The sequence below is a fragment of the Eptesicus fuscus genome, chromosome 21 (genome assembly GCF_027574615.1).
Source record: "Eptesicus fuscus isolate TK198812 chromosome 21, DD_ASM_mEF_20220401, whole genome shotgun sequence".
In the NCBI taxonomy this organism is placed as follows: Eukaryota; Metazoa; Chordata; class Mammalia; order Chiroptera; family Vespertilionidae; genus Eptesicus; species Eptesicus fuscus.
The window spans coordinates 4,525,702-4,542,364 of NC_072493.1; the positions used below are offsets into that span (position 1 = coordinate 4,525,702).

Consider the following 16,663-nt stretch of genomic DNA (forward strand, 5'->3'; position numbering starts at 1 on the left):
CCCTCACCGCTGGTGCCAGGCCCGCTCTCCTCTGGCCGCCAGGACGGTGAGCCCCAGCCTCTGCTCCAAGTTCTCATCAGACGCCGCCTGGATCCTCAGACCCCCTGGGCCCCCCAGACCCTCTGCCCCCCCCCCCAGCCTGATGACGGGCTGCCTCCCACCCAGTGGCCGGGCTTGGTGGCCTCTCCGGCCACAGGGCCCAGACCTGCCTCCCTCCAGAATCCCAGCACCGCCCTCCTCGGCCCCTCACGGGCCCCAGGGAGAGGCCAGCTCCTCAGGCTCCGGGTGTGCAGCCAGCACCAGCCGGAGCCCAGAAGCGCAGGCAGGATGCCTTATAAGGCCTCCGGGGACGGGAACCACATCAAAGCGGGGCCTTGGGGCGCGGGCTGGAGTTCAGCCGGGCTTTTTCCTCTTTGTCTCTGCGACTGGCTCCGTACTCCTGAGCGTACGTCTCCCCCCCTTCCCCCAGTGCTGTCAACCTTTCTGCGCGCTAAGAGCTAACAGATGTCGGTGCCCGGGTTTCAAAGGAAACTCCTGGTGCCCACAGGACCGGGGACAGCTCAGAGGCCCCAGGAATGCGCAGGGCTGGGCCCGGCCAGCGGGAAGCGGAGGCTGGAGGCAGGACCAAGCCACCCTGAAACCCTTCCCTCCGAGCAGTCTGCCCTGGAGCCGCCCCAGGACATTCCTGGCGAGCTCTCCCCTCGCAGAGCAGCGGCTGCGTCCTGGGGAGCCCGCGCCTCCTCTCGGGCTGGCCTCCCTGAGCTGCCTCCTGCACCCGGGGTCCAGCCCGGCTTGTTCTCTGGACTCAGGGTCTGCCTGTCAGGAAGGTGGGCCTGGGTGGGTGGGGGGACGGCAGAGCTTAGCAGGAAGGGCTCCCGCCCTGGGGCCACAGGCAGCCCGGCCGCAAAGTCTACTTCCTGGGCGTCCCCCCAGCGAGCAGTCGGCAGCCACACACCCTCCTCCCAACTCGCCCCTCGCCCCAGAGCCCGGTCCCCTCTGGGCTGCCACAGTGGTCTGTACATCGGTTAGTTCTCTCTCTCTCTCTCTCTCTCTCTCTCTCTCTCTCTCTCTCCCTCCCTCCCTCCCCCCTCCCTCCCTCACCTACTCTTGCCATAAGCAATAAGATCAGTGAAATCGCAGGTGTGTGAGGTCCTAGTGGGTTTTTTAAAAAAATAATGCATACCCTGACCAGTGTGGCTGGAGCATCGGCCTCTGCACTGAAGGGTCCCAGGTTTGATTCCTGGTCAAGGACACGTATCTGGGTTTCAGGTTCGATCCCTAGCCCAGGTCGGGGTGCATGCAGGAGGCAACCAATGGATGTGTCTCTCTCATTGATGTTTCTCTCTCTCCTTCTCCTCCTTCCTCCCCTCCACTCTCTCTCAAAAAAATAATCAGCGGAAATAACCTCGGGTGAGGATTAAAGACACACGCGCTGCCCACCATCCCCCCACGCCCGTGTCCTGTGGAATGTGGGTCACGCTTTGGGAACCAGGCGCTTTAAGGAGTCCAGCACGGAGGTCCCCTCCCCCACCCCCACCCTGAGCCATCGGGCTGGTCCCAACAGGTGGGAAGGGGTGGGGAAGGGGGGCACGGGGGGAGGGCAGCACCTAATGAGGGGGGGGGAATGGCGCTCGCAGCCCATTGGACGCTCCCCGCACCCGACCACAGGCCCTCCTCGGGGGCTCCGGTTCTAGAATGTGATTGCTGGGCATGGAGAAAATCGGCTAACGCCAAAGGAAAGCGGCCAGGTTGGGCATTACCCAGAACCCTCCAACCTTTGGGATTTCCGAGCTGGATGACCCAACGCCAGGCAGGCTGTCCAGGGCCGGAGGCCCAGGGGGCTCGGCGTCACTGGGGTTTCCCTCCCGGTGCTCCGAGGAGCTGCTATGGTGGAAAGCAGGGTCCGACGGGCTCGTGGCAGTGACTGAGGTCATGGACACAACGGCCCCGAGGTAAGAACAACCTGCACTTCTTTAGTGAGGGCCTGGCCCACGCCCGGGCCCTGCTCAGCACGTGAGGTCGTGGCCAAACTCCGAGGGCCTGGGAGCCGGTGCTCTACCCCGAGGAACCCGAGGCCTCGAGAAGGGAGGTGACTGGCTCGAGGGTCTGATGGTCAGCCCGGCTCCTGCCCCAGCCCCTGACCCACACAGCACGCACCCCGCCCTGCCACTGCCCGCCACACAGCCAGCCGCCACCAGCTGGCTCCACCCCACCGCCTCCCACACCGCACAGCCGCACGCTGATAGCGGGAGGCCACAGGGGCTGTGATGGGCTCCGATCTCCGAGCGGCTGGCACTGCCTCTGCCAGCGGCTCCTGGCCCGGGCGCAGGCCTGGCGCTGCTGCCAGGGTCCAGCGTGTGCCCTGCTGAGCAGGGCGGCCGTGAGCCAGGCTGCTAGGACAGACTGCGCTGTCACCCGCCCCCCAAAGCACGGGGTCCCCACAGACACGGCCACCTGCGGGGGAGGGTGCGCACCCCTGCCGGGCCCAGGCCCGCCCCCGGGAAGCAGGATGCTGTCGGGGCCTCCATCAGGAGGCGGGGCTTCCTGCGCCTCCTACCTGCACAGGGATGGGTCCTCTCCTCTCCACGCCCCGGGAGCCCTCACCTTCAGGAGGGGACGCGGAACAACGCCTGGGCCGGACGCTGCGAGCCTCCTGCTGTGCACGCACACAGCACACGTCATACACAGATACACACACAATACACACTCTCACACACACTCTCGCTGTCATGCACACACTCACACTACACATGCCTACCACACGCCTACCGTCAGGAGTCACAGCAGAGCGCGCTGGAGAAGACAGCCGAGCATCCTGGCAGTGAGCTTGGCAACTTTCCAGTAAAACAGGCGATTTTCTGGTTCCAGCTGGGCAGGAAGGTGTCCCCAGGCCCCACCACCCCCTCCCACAGCCATGCCACGCAGGGACCATGACGAGGCCACGGCCTCTCCCCGCTCCTGGCTGTCTGTGCACACGTGGGAAGCTGGGGGCCGGCAAGACCCCTCTCGGTGGCCATGCGATGCAGACGGGCCTTGATCTCCGAACTGGCATGAGGCCAGCTGAGCATGTCAAACGGGCTATCCCTGGGGGCAGGGAGGGGGGCAGCTCTCTCCTCCCCACCCCACGGCGCACCCAAGTCCAACTGTGCCCACTCTCAGGCAAGCAAAGATCTAAAACCAGATTTTATTATTGTTTTTTAATCCTCGCCCGAGGACGTTTTTCCATTGATTTTTAGAGAGAGGGAAAGACAGACAGAAACATCGATGTGAGAGAAACACATCGATGGGTTGCCTCCTGCACGAATGCTGACCAGGGCCCAGGCTGAGGAGGAGCCTGCAACCGAGGTACGTGCCCTTGACTGGAATCAAACCCGGGACCCTTCGGTCCTCAGGCGGACACTCCATCCACTGAGCCAAACCGGCCAGGGATAAAAACAAATTTTTAAAAAGAGACTGTCACCACAGAGTGGTCCCCTGGGAGGTCACGGAGGTCATGGTACGACCTTGACCTTCCTTGGAGAGCCACCCGCCTGAAGCTCGCCAGACTTCACAAATAAACAGGCAGGACGCGCGGTCACATTTGCATCTTAGACTCCATCATTGTCTAGCATACATACGTCCCATGCAGTATTGGGGATATACGTTTATGAAAATTGTTACTGACCTGAAGTTCCGATGTAACTGGGTGTCCTGTATTTTATCTGAGGACCCCGGCCCTCGGCACTTCCATCCGTGAGGTGTGGACAGGGCTGATCTCTCCCCCTAACCACAGGGTGGATGCATGTTCCGGGCCTGACCCCTGGGGACTCTGCACATCCCTGGCCACAAGGCTGGGCACGAGGCCCAGGCCGGGCCAGAGGGATGCAACTGCAAGACAACTGCTCTCTTCTGCCGACATGAACGAGACATGACCTGGCACTGAGGGGAACCGCTTACCTCCTTAGCTTTTTGTCTAAAAAGGAGAAAAAGCCAACATAGAGGAAAACAGATCCAAAAGGGGGAAAGCGACAGAAAATGGGTCCTGAGAACACTGTCTGGGCACCTGGATCCAACCATTCCTGATGCTCGTGTTCCCCTGGGCCTTTCAAGGAAACGAACCACTAAATCACCCCGTGTTTGGGCCAGCGTGTGCTTCTTTCTGTTACGAACCGCTGAAGGAGTCCTGCCCAATCCGCCTCCTCTCACCCCACCCACCCCTGGCACCACGCTGGGCACAGAGTCCGTGCGGAGAACAGTTAGGTTGCACATATCTGTAATGTTATACCGTCCTGTGGACGGCAGCGTGGGACCACGGCAAAGGCTGGGCTGTGAGGTCAGACAGGCCCCATTCCCACCCCAGCTCCGCTCCGCCCGCCCTCATTCCAGGGTCCTACACAACTAACTCAAGTCTCTGTCAGCCTCAATGTCCTCGGGGGTAAAACAAAGACACTAGGACCTGCGTCGGGGTGTCCATGTAATTTTACTGCCCAAACTGGCACACTTTGGAGAGTGAAAGGGGACACTATAACCAGGCGTGGCTCAGTGGTTGAGGGTCGACCTCTGAACTAGGAGGTCACAGTTCAATTCCCGGTTGGGGCACATGCCTGAGTTGCAGGCTCGATCCCCAGTGTGGGATGTGTAGGAGGCAGCCCATCAATGATTCTCTCTCATCATGTTTTTATCTCTCTCTCTCTCTCCCTTCCTCTCTGAAATCAATAAAAATATATATTTAAAAAAATAACCAGGCCAGGACAACAGGAGTGACTGGGACTGTCGTGGGTCAGGGGCCCACCAGTAGCCCTGCCTACAACTTGCCCAACCCCACCTTCCCCCACGGTCCACTCCTTCCATCCTGCCTCCCTCCCCTCCCCCACCCCTGCCCTCTGTCCAAGACGCTCCCCTGCTTCTCTCCTCTCTACTTCCTAACTGCACTCCCAGCCTCAGCTGTGATGTCCTGGCCCCCGCCCCTCCCCCCCGGACCCCCAGACTGTAAGCGCGCCCCGGCCGCCTGTGCTAGCCACGGTCACCCCAGCGCTCGGCATCATTGTTACTTGTGGATCGCCAGGCTCCCCGACGTGGGTGGAGAAACACCAAGGACAGAGGCCGTACCGTCTCCCTCATCACGGAAGGCCCTACGGAGCTGGTGCAGCGTCTAACACAGACGGGGCCAAAACACAACCCCCCTTCCCTCCTCCCACAGGTCCTGTGTTCTCTCTGTGGATAGGAACATCCAGGGTGAGCTGTCCAGCAGGGACCTGAATCGGAGCGGGGACGGAGGGGCAGGGGGATGAGTAGGGGAAGGACCGCCCCCGGGAGACCAGGACCCACTGATAATGTTCTCCGGGCTGGTGACTCTGGGGACAGCCACCCCGTGAGGCCCCGCCCAGCTGGGCGGCCGTGCGCTGGCCCTGTGGTGGCTTCCACGGATCTGGGGCCAACGCGACTGGCCCCGGGCCGGCTGTCTGCTCCAGCATCCAGCCCTGGCTCCTGCTCAAAACACAGGCCCGGCGTCGCCTGCGGCCTCACCAGCTCTGCCCGCGGCCAAGTCACTGCCCAGAATGCACACGGGACAGGTGCAGAGACCTCTGCAGCCCGAGGCCACGCCGGCATGTGCCACACGCAGACCAGGCTGCTGCGCCCGTGAGCAGCCCGCGGCCCCTTGGGTGCCTGGGCCCCGTCCCACGCAGCTGCCCGGCCCCCCAGGGCAGCCTCCCCGCCTGATGTCTTGGCTCAGCCAGCCCGCAGCCTGAGGTTGGCTACCTGAAGAACTCTTTGCCGCCCCGGCCCCTCGGCTCGCACCCATCCCACGCCTTTAATTCACAGGATCCCTCCCTGCTCTGCAGCCCTCTCCGCTCCCTATTTCCAACCAACTCAGTCCCCTCTGTGGTCTGGCCCTACCTTCCAGGCCTGCTCCTGGGAGACAGGTGGTGATGGGGAGGGAAAAGGCCGGCCCAGGAGCCTCGCGCCGTGCCTCAGTTTCCCCAGTGGGCAGAAGGGAGGAGGCAGGGCAAGGGGGTGTCTCCAAAGGCCTTCCTGCTCTGACCGGACTCCAGTCAGCCAGGCCCTGACCTCCGTCCTCCTGCTGTCTCAGGCCCCCGCCCATGCACAGGACCACGGGCCAGCCTCCCAGGACTGCCGGTCTCAGGAGCGGAAGTGCTGTGGGGAGCAGGGAGGTCGTCTGTGGATCTGAATGTGTCCCCCAACCAGGCTGTATCAGCCCCGCACCTTGCTCTCCGGCCCCCGCATCCAGCCCCACAGAGACGCGCAACTCCAACTCAGAAACAGCAAACCGACACGTGCGTGGAGTGAAGGGCGGACACACGGCTGCATGAAGCACCCAGGAAGGACCCCACGGCCTTAACCGCACCGCAGGTTGAGTGCTAACGGTCTTGAGCGCACAGTGGGGCCACAGGGAGCCAGCAGCATCACTGAGGGGCATGGGGCCCAGAATCTGCCCCAGGCTGCCTGGGGTTTGGGTCTTGGCTCTGTCACCGACCAGCTGTGTGATGCTGGGCAAGGTGTTCCCCTCCCCCTGCCTCAGTTTCCTCCTCTGCAGCACAGGGCAACGACACCCACTCATGGAGGCGGCGGGATGCCTGGCCCAGGTGACATTCGCACAGCACTGAGGTCAGTGCCTGGCTCGTCGGAAGCGCTCTAGACGTGTGTGTGCGATAAATGAAAATAAAGGTTCGTGTGAAGTGCATGAAGACTAACAGAAAAGAAAGATAACTCCCCCCTCCCACAAAAGGGATGACCGCTCGTGAATGCCTTTAGCGTGTGTCGGTTTGGCATGCAGGAGGCATGAACATGTGGGGGTTTCTGCTTCTCCCACGGGGCGCCTGCCAGGCCTGCACGAGGGGCGCTGTGCTCCGGAGCCTGACCGTGAGCAGCGATCGCCGCTCCACGTGTGAACGGACCCCTCGCGTGAGGACAGAGCCGGGCACACAGTGGGACCGCATCCGATAAACACGCACACCGTGGACAAAAGCATCCGCACCCCACAGAGGAGCCAAGAGCCTCCTGGGCATGTGCGTTCAGCAGCCAAAGGCGCGAGGAGACACGGACCGCAGGGCTCGGCCGTCTGTGGCGCGTGGATAGATGGTAGCTGTTGCCGCTGCTCGGGCTGCTCTGGTTTTTACCATCAGGTTCTCCCTGGAGAGGAGGGAGAGAAATCGATGCCGATGATTTCTCGATGCAGCCCAGGGGGAGGAGAGGAGGGAGGCTGAGGCACAGAGAAAGGGATGAGGGATGGGGGCGGCGGGGGAGAGCGCTGGGAGGAGGGGAGGCCCGGCCTGAGCAGGCGCTTGGCGGCTGGTCTTGGAGGCAGGAGGCCTCTGGAGAGCCAGCCCGGCCTCAGAAGTCAGGCCAGCTCGCAGTTCCCGGCATCCCGGCCCCAAGTCCCCATTCGGCCCGCTGCCCGGGGAGCTCAGACCCTTCCAGGGCCCGGGATGTGCGTCCAACGCAGCTTCATCTCAGACTCGGGCCCAGAATTCCTTGGCCGCGGGGACCACGTCTCCAAGAGGCTGACAGAGCCCAGCTGCTGGGCGCCTCCTCCCGCACTCCCACCCCGGCCAGCCCCGGCCTGCCCCGCCGGCTCCCCAGCAGACGAGCCTGAAACTGCCGTTGTCCCAGCCCCGGTCCCAGCTGCAGATTCGGTACAAACGCCAGTGAAGGCCTTGGCCCCTCAGCGCCCGCACGGTGGCAGGCACCACCTGGTCCAAATCCGAATCGAATGACAGGTCTGCCCACGCTGGAACGAAATCTCTGGAAAGGCCACGATTTGAAGGAAAGGGAACAACAACAACAAGAAAAAGACCCCTCTCTGTTCTCCAGAGCGGCACCGCCTGAAGGTAGCAGCGTGCCTGACCCTGCAGGGGAGCCAGGGAAGGGCCCCCCAGTCTGGAAGGTGTGAGGCCGCCACGCTCTTTGCAAAGACTTGGGTCTGGAAACGGACCTGTAAGATCTGGCCTCCCTCGGGCCCGGGAGGGAGCAGGTCTCTCCCAGGACGGAGAGGAGCCTCATCTTGGCAGGAGCTCCAGGCAGAGGCCCGAGGGGCTGCTGCCGGGGGGCAGCGCCGGGAGGGCCCTTAATCGTTTAACTGAAATCACATCCGAGGCATAATTAGCAGACAGCTCCCAATTCATGATCTGAGGCCCATCGGCTCTAATGGACTAATTAGCCGAGACATCCTTGGGCGGGCAATGCACTCTGGCCTTCTCAGAAGCATCCCAGGGAGCTCCGCAGATCAAGGCTGGCATCTGGTCCAGAGCGGCCTCGCCACGGCTGGGCAAAGAGACAGAAGCATTGCTGGGCAGGAAACGCACCTTCCCACACGCTCAGCTCAGGGCGACCGAGCCGGCAACCTCCCTCTGCACGATCCCACCCCGCCCCCCAGGTCCCACTCCTCGAGCCCTGGAGACTCACAGCCACTGAGGGGTGTTGCAGAACCCGTGGTCGGCAAACTACGGCTCTCGAGCCACATGCGGCTCTTTGGCCCCTTGAGTGTGGCTCTTCCACAAAATACCACGGCCTGGGCGAGTCTATTTTGAAGAAGTGGCGTTAGAAGAAGTTTAAGTTTAAAAAATTTGGCTCTCAAAAGAAATTTCAATCGTTGTCCTGTTGATATTTGGCTCTGTTGACCAATGAGTTTGCCGACCACTGGACTAGACCAATATCGTCCCGGATCAGAAAAACAAGCCACTGGCTCTGTGGCAGCCCACAAAGTGCCCAGAGCCACAAAACGACCACAGAGAGTGGGCGCTGGCTGTGCGCCAGCTCTCCCAACCCAGTTGCTTCTGAGCAAGTAGCTGGGCCGGCGGGAGTGGGGGGGGGGGGGGGCGGCGGGGGCTCCCACACAGCAAGGAGGACTCAAAATCTCCGCGAGGAGTTCGCAGAAGACAAAACCTTTGCAAAGGCAGAGTGTGCATCTTGGAGAGGCCCTCAAGGCATCTGGCAGGAGAGCAGGCACACGCATCGGTGTGGTACCCGTGCGGAGTGAATGCAAGAGACAGCGACTGCACCAAACCCAGGACTCGCCGTGGGGCTGGGGCAGCAATACCTGCGCCAAACACTCACTCTCCCCCTTCCACAGTGCGGGCTGTCATGGGGAGGTGGCTGCCCAGATGGGACTACATTTCCCAGCACCCCTTGCATCATGGGGCCATGTGATTACGTGCTATGCGCCACCTCGCACCCAGGAATCATAAGAAGTAGGTAGAGATTTTCCATTCTCTCATTCCCCTTTCAGCAGCTCGAAGCAGAGAACTCAGAAGCCCTGGCAGATGAGTGAGCCAGAAGTTGGAAGGAGCCTGGGCCACTAAATCAGTACCTGGGTGACAGTCACCCTCCAACCAGGATACCTGTTTCAGACAGGTATGTGAGTGATACATATAATCCTAGTGTATTAAGCCACCGCAGTATCAAGATTTATTTGCTACTAGAGGCCCGATGCACAAAAATTCATGCCAGAGTAGGCCTTCCTTCCCCCCCCCCCCCCCCCGCTGCCGGCTCCGGCTTCCCTCTGGCACCCGGGACCCGGGCTTCCCTCGCAGCCCCGGCTTCCGGAAGGATGTCTGGTCTAATTAGCATATTACGCTTTTATTAGTATAGATAACAACTAGGGTTACCCAATCCACATCAGGAGAAGAAAGAAAAAAAATAATGCTATGAGTCTAGAAAACAAATCCTCACCTTGTGGGCAGCTCAAGGCAAAAGCAATGCAGGAAAAACTCCCCTTGCTACATCAGATCAGCCACTGCCTCCTACATGCAGCCCACCAGAATCTCCCAGTACAGGTCAACTCTAAGACCCCTGGGTGCTCAGTTATGCCTCCTACCATGATCAGGACTAAGTTATAGAACTTATTTTGGAAAAAACAGTTATTCACCAAATGTATTCTGCCCACCCACCCACGGAGCTGCTGGGGGGGGGGGGGGGAGCAGGGGGGGCAATTCATCTCAACTTTGAACAAAAGGCAGGAATAAGCCAAGGAGATAGCAACCAATCTCGGGAACTCAGAATCTTCCAGAAGCCTGGAGTGGGTTTGGAAAGCTCTGAATCCAAGGGGAACCCACCGACCTTGGCACTATTGATGCGGGGGGGAGGGGGGGGAGGGGAGGGGGGTGCGTCCCATGTTTAGCAGCACCCCCGGCCTCTATCTACCAGGCACCAGTAACAGCCCCCCACCAGGCTGTCATAACCAGGAACGTCTCCCGCGTGCCAGCGCCCCCTGCTCCCATTGAGCAGCCCTGCTCTACAGGGCGCCCCCTGGTGGCCACGCCCACATGTACGCCTGGTGTTTCCAGATCTCCCATCCTCTCATATCTGGACTTTTATGTAAAATGTCCAATTTTTAAATGCTGGCAACTAATGGATTAAAAACAATTACTTTATCCTGTAAGAGCCAGAACCACGCGTGCAGGTCACCTGCTGAGCCTCTGCTCCATCCGGGGGGGAAAACGAGACAGGACAGGGCCCCCTCCCCAGCAGGGAGTCCCTGGGCATCCTAAAGGCGGAACACAGCCCCACAGCCCTGGGAAGGAGCCCTCAGACCTGAGACACAGACCAAGGCAGAGACGATGAGGACCCGAGTTAGTTCTGGGGGGACACTGTGAACATGGCTGACCGACCCAGATCCCCCCCTTGGCAGGAAGGCCAACTTCCCTCCCCAACGTCCCCACCCCCATCAGCCTCAGCTCCCCCAAATCCAATCACCTTTCTGCTGCAGTGCCCAAGGCCCGGCCCGGAAGTTCTCATCCACGAAGCAAATGTCCATGAGCCCAGCCTCTGGACACGCAGAATCTTTTATTTTTATTTTAGTTTATTATTTTAATTTTTAAAAAATATTTTTTCATTGATTTGAGAGAGTAAGAGAGAGAAACATCAATGATGAGAGAGAATCATGGACCAGCTGCCTCTGGCACACCCCACACTGGGGGTGGAGCCTGCAACCCGGGCATGTGCCCTGACCGGGAATCGAACCCTGACCTCCTGGTTCATAGGTCGGTGCTCAACCCCTGAGCCACGCCGGCCGGGCCACGATGCATCTGTTAGAGCTGACGTTCGCCCAGGACTGGTCCCCCCGTCTCCGAGCCCCTCGTTAAAGGACTTGTTCTGAGCCAGCTTCCTTCACTTCCAGCGAAAATCTGGGTTACTAGGGGGAGGGCAGTGGAGGATCTAATAAATCTTAGAATATACTTCTTGGCTGAAGGGGAAAAAACACACCCTCCTTACTGGTGTCATGAAAGGACTCTGCGCGTCCCTGTGAAGGGAGCGGGTTCAGAAGTTACTATTGTATTCAAGCTGTATTAAATCAAGCTGTGAGCAGCGCCGGGTTATGCTTTAAAGAATGCCCTGAGCCAATTCTGATGTTTAAAGGGAAAAGGACAAGTTTCCAAGCCGTCCATAAATTCCGACAAGAGGAAGTTTCAAACCTGGGTGTTCGGTCCGGGGCCCCCGCATGGAAACAGCTTGGTTTCATGTATTTGGTTTTACTGTTCAAACTTGAGGGTCTTTTAACTTTTTATTTTTACAGGGCTCAGAAGAAAAGGGAGAGAGAGCCATTTGCTCACCGGGTGCCAAAGAAAACCCCGGCGCCTCCGTCGGAGGGCCCCTGCCTGCGCGGCGGGGAGGGGCCCCCCGGCTGCTGCACCCCCCAGCGCGGGCCCTCCCCCCCTCCCCCCCCCCCCCCCCCCCCCCCCGACGCCAGGCCTGCGCGCCCGGCTGCTGCTGAACTCGGCCGGATCGATTCAGGCCGAGCGTGTGCGTGGAGCCTGGGTAGGACAGTCCCCGGCCGGGCCTGAGCTTCGGCTGCGGCAGCGGGAGGAACAGAATGGAGACTTTCCAGAAACAGGCCACCAGCCGAGGAACCTAAATATAGCCCCTCGGGAAGGCTGTGTCAGCTCGGCCAGGGAACCAGTGAGGCCAGCATCGCACGGAAATGTCAACCAACGCAAACAGACCCTCCCACGACACCTCAGCCCCAAGCCCTGCCTGGGGTAGGTAGCACCCCTTCCATCGGGCGGGGTGACTCACGCACCCCAGTTTCCAATGCCCAGCTCCACTCGCCAAGCGCTGTCCGCCCAGGAGGTGGTCCAGGCCAGTGCCATGTACCCATCTGACAGGCAGGAACACCGAGTCCCCGGAGAGGGCATGGGAAGCGGAGGGAGCACAGGCAGTCCTGAGTGAGGATCCAATATCAAGTTCGCACGCTCGAGCCCGCGCAGGGTGGCCCAGTGGTTGAGTGTCAATCTATGAACTGGAAGATAGCAGTTCGATTCCCGGTCAGGGCACATGCCCAGGTTGTGGGTTCCATCCCCCGTGGGGGGCATGCAGGGGGCAGCCGATCCATGATTCTCTCTCATCATTGATGCTTCTCTCTCTCTCTCCCTCTCCCTTCCTCTGTGAAATCAATAAAAATAGATTTAAAAGAAAAACAAAGATCCAGCACTTGATACTCATGACCTGGAAGAAGGGCCTCACTTTTACCTTCTGTAAAATGGGAGCGAGGATGTTTACTTCAAAAAGCTGGGATAAGGCACAAATAAAATTTAGAAATGTATAGGTATGTATACACATGTAGCACTCACATATACATATGTACACATACATGTGTACATATATGTTCGTGTGTGTGTGTGTTAAAAGGAGACTCCTGGGCCGCACCCTAGATATAGATAGTTAACAGCTGTCGCTGGTACAGCTGGGAACCCCGCCCCCATCTGTGGCACTGACACCCTGACACTCTTCAGGTCGCCACCCCTCCCCTCCGTCCCCGTGGCTTCGCGGGCCTGACCCGTTTCCATAAGGGACCTGGGGCACCACTGAGTCAGCGTCCCCAAGGGTTGAGCCCGAGGTTATCTGGAGAAGTCCCCCAGGTCACTCCGCTGCGCAGGCGGCGGCGTGGGAACAGCCCCAGCTATCTCAGGGGGCTCAGCGCTGCGCTCAGAGGGTTAATCCCCGGGTCTCAGATCCCAAAGGGCTGCAGGAGAGACCCTCTCCCAGCCCTGCGCCACGAGACGGGCCATGCGGGAGGTCCGTGAGGCGGGTTCTGATCTGACCCAGGAAAGCACTGCCTGGCTCCGCAGGGCAGCTCGAGGGGAGATGGAGGCCCAGACTCCAAACGGAGCCTCCCCTGTCCCCTCAGCCCTTGACCGTAGCCCCTGGGGGAGGGAGGGGTGGTCACAGGACATCCACCCATCCACAGGCAAATGCAGCGTAAGGAAGTCTCCATAGCAACCCTCCACCTGGACAAACCAATGAGCTACCTGGTGGCCACACAGAGTGCAGGGGGGACAGTGGAGGGACGGGGAGAGGGTGGTGCTGAGGGCAGGGGGTTCCCAGAAGGAAGGAAATCACAGAGACCTTTCCACAGGGGTGGGGGCGGGGGAATTCCAGCAAGACTTCTGTCTCCTCCCTCACAAGAGCAATGTCATTAAAGGTAACAGCGCAGGCCACGGGGGCTCACCAGCAAGGTCTACTGGGCTCACACACCAGCCCCAAGAGGGAGGGTCAACTCCAGTCCCATCTTACAGATGGGGAGACTGCGGCCTCAGAGGTTAGGAAAGCTGCTTAAGGTCACGAGTGGCAGGTAGCAGCACCCAAACTCCCGGTTCCAGAGCCCAGGGTCCCCCTCTCCTGCCCGGCGGTCAGCACCCTCCCGCCTCTGCATTCTCTGGATCCCTACCCAGGTCTGCCTGACGCAGGCTCGCTCGAGCCCCAGCGCCATGCTGCGCCCAAGCTGGTGGATAAGAGGAACCTTGGGGCTGCTGAGCACCCACATTTAGGGAAGGACCAGTGGGTACACAGAGGTTTTATTTATTTTTAATAATATATTTTTATTGATCTCAGAGAGTAAAGGGAAGGAAGAGAGAGAGAGATATCAATGATGAGAATCATGGATCGGCTGCCTCCTGCCCGCCCCACACTGGGGATCAAGTCCGCAACCCGGGCATGTGCCCTGACCGGGAATTGAACCGTGACCTCCTGGTTCGTAGGTTGATGCTCAACCACTGAGCCACACCAGCCAGGCCACAGAAGATTTCTATTTCCTGGGGTCCCCACAGCAGACCCCCAACCCTGTCCAGCCAGAACACAAAGGAAGGGGGTGGGGCACATGACCCTGCAACACCCAACCTTCCCAGTAACCCCTGGGGCCCAAGACAAAGCCCAGGGTAATTCCCAGCAAAGTCCAAGATGGGAGCACCTTAGAGGTGCCTGGGTCCTACCACCCCCCATTTACAAACAGGATGGCTGCAGCCGAGAGAGCGGAGGGGCCTCGTCCAAAGTGTACAGCAAAGCAACTTCATTCTGCACGGGTTCCTGGGCACGTGCCCCACTGCCCCAGGCCCCACCCCTCAGGGCTGATGCCCCCGCGGGCAGTGAGCTGTCACTCAATCACCACGTGGATAAATCACCGATGAGCACTGGTGGCGAGCACCTGAGGATGAGAAGGACGGGGACGGGGACGATGTGCGTGAGCAGGAACAACAGTGAGGAAGGAAGCTGGTTCTGAGCAGGGCCCCGGGAAGCTGCTCAGAGGTGGTGATGTGGAAGTTGAATCCTGACGGGTGAGCAGGGGAGAACCGGGCAAAGAGTACTGGGAAGAGCATCTCAAGCAGAAGGAACAGCATGTACAAAGGCCCTGGGGTGGGGGTGTGCCCAAAAACGAACCCGAGTGGTGAGGAGGAGGCCGCAGGGATGAGAGGCGGGAAAGTCGCGTAGAGTGTGGGAAGGCCCCACACCGCCCTTGAAGGTCGCGGGAAGTCGCTGTGGAGTTTACGTAGGAGTGCGATTCTGTAAAATCCTATCCGCACTTAGGAGCAGCCTGGCTGAATACAGCAGATCAACCCGAGGCTGTGGAAGCCTCCAAGTGTGTTCGGATGGGGGCTTAGACCAGGTTGGGGGCAGCCGCGAGCAGGGGACAAACTTGAGACTCACTGAGTCATAGAAATGGCTCTTCAGTAGAGGGAGGGGAGATGAGCCCCCTCCAGGCTCTGAGCTGAGCAACAGGTGGAGGGAGGGCCAGTCACTGCGCCTGGACCGCGATGCTCACGGTCCACGGGGAGATGCAGGGGGAGGTGCAGGCAGGTGATGTTGGGAGCCTGAGAGTGACGCCGAGAGGGGTTTCAAGCAGTAGGGACCAGTCTCAGGCGCCTGAAACTCCCAAGACCCCACCCAACCGCCAAGGCCGCCACGCACATCCACCCTGGTGCTCCGGGCAGTGCACCAGCTGCGCTGCCCACCGGCCTCTCCATCGCCTCCTCCCCCAGGAGGAGCCTCGGAGGGTCTCTCACTCTGTGATCTCCGAAGAGGGAATTTGGTTCTGTTACTGGAAGGCGGCCATGCACGGTCCCCGTGTCACCAACAATTTCCAAGTCCTTGAAGGTCTCCTGTAATCCAATTGTCTGTGTCGGGCAGCCCCTCCGTCCGCCTCCACCTTCCTCCCGGCTCTCCCTCTGAGGGCGGCCCCAGGGAGGCGCAGCCCAGCCGGGCCCTGGCAGCTGGACGCCCGCACGGCCGGGAGGGTCTGCCGTGACCCAGCGAAGGCCACCAGGACCAGCTCTCGGTGCAGAACACCCCAGTCCTGGCACGGGGCCTCCAGCCACATCCACGCTCAGCACACAGCGCCGCGCAGGTCTTACATCCGTCCCAGCAACCCATTGTCCAGGTGGAAAAATCGAGGCTCACAGACATCACGGTCACTCTGTAAATTCCGGGAGAGAAGCCCTGCCCTGTTTGCCTTCCAGAGGCTGAGTATCAGTTACATTAATTTTAATTGCTTCAGGGGTGGGGGTGGTGAATGAAGGTTGGAGGCTGCATGAGAAGGAAGAAAAGGGGCTCCGGGGATAGGGGGGCAGGTGTATTTGCAGGGAGTGACGCAGTCATATGCACGGATTCCCGGGGCGGGGGGCCGGGGCGAGGCAGGAATCCTGGGCGCTGAGATGCTTCAGCTCGTAGCCGGACGCTGTAGGAGCAGAGTCCGAGTTCAGCCATCTCGTCCCGGAAAAGCACCCACCGCCCAGCCATGGCCCCGAAGCCGGCGGAATCCAACTTCCCAAAATATTTACCCGAGGGCTCCGGGCACCAGACTCCATTCTGTAAACTTGGACGCCGTTCCCAAGCCAGCACGACAGATCTCCCTCGGAACAAGATAAACTCTGCCTCGCATTCGACAGAGCGAAAGGGAGGTGAGGAAGAGGACGGGACAGATCGGGCCTCCCGGACGGCCCCACTTGGAAGGGATCCTGGTCAGAAGCAAGAGGGGGGCGAAGATGTGCCTCCTTATCAGGCTCAGGGCTGCTCCAGACAAACAAAAGCCCCGGCAGGCATCCTTCCTCTGCCACGAGGGAGGGAGGGGGCAAAGGTCAAACCCTCCTCCCCGAGCACCATCGAGCCAGCACGTCCTCCCCTGACTTCCCGGGGAGAGCGGGCCCTCCGTGGACCGCAGGATGTGGAGGGAGGCCCGCCCACCCGCCACGAGCTGGGGTGGCCCAGTCCCCAGTCCGCTGCACCGTCAGCCGGACTCAGGAGACGGCCCCTGCACCGGAGGGCTCCGCCCAGGGCTGGCATGTGGACGAGGGAGGCCCGTCTGCCGCCTCCCAGTCACCGGCCTGCAGGCGTCCACGGGAAGCGCATGGCACGGGTGGCCTCGTTTAACACCGACGGCGCGCCCACGGGACGGAGC

General features: G+C 60.5%; 1 protein-coding gene across 1 annotated transcript in view; it reads right to left on the reverse strand.

Annotated features, from left to right (window-relative positions):
• The window catches only part of NKD1 (NKD inhibitor of WNT signaling pathway 1), a 53,147-nt gene that overhangs the window by 22,218 nt on the left and 14,266 nt on the right, over nucleotides 1-16,663 (reverse strand). The window lies entirely within an intron of this gene.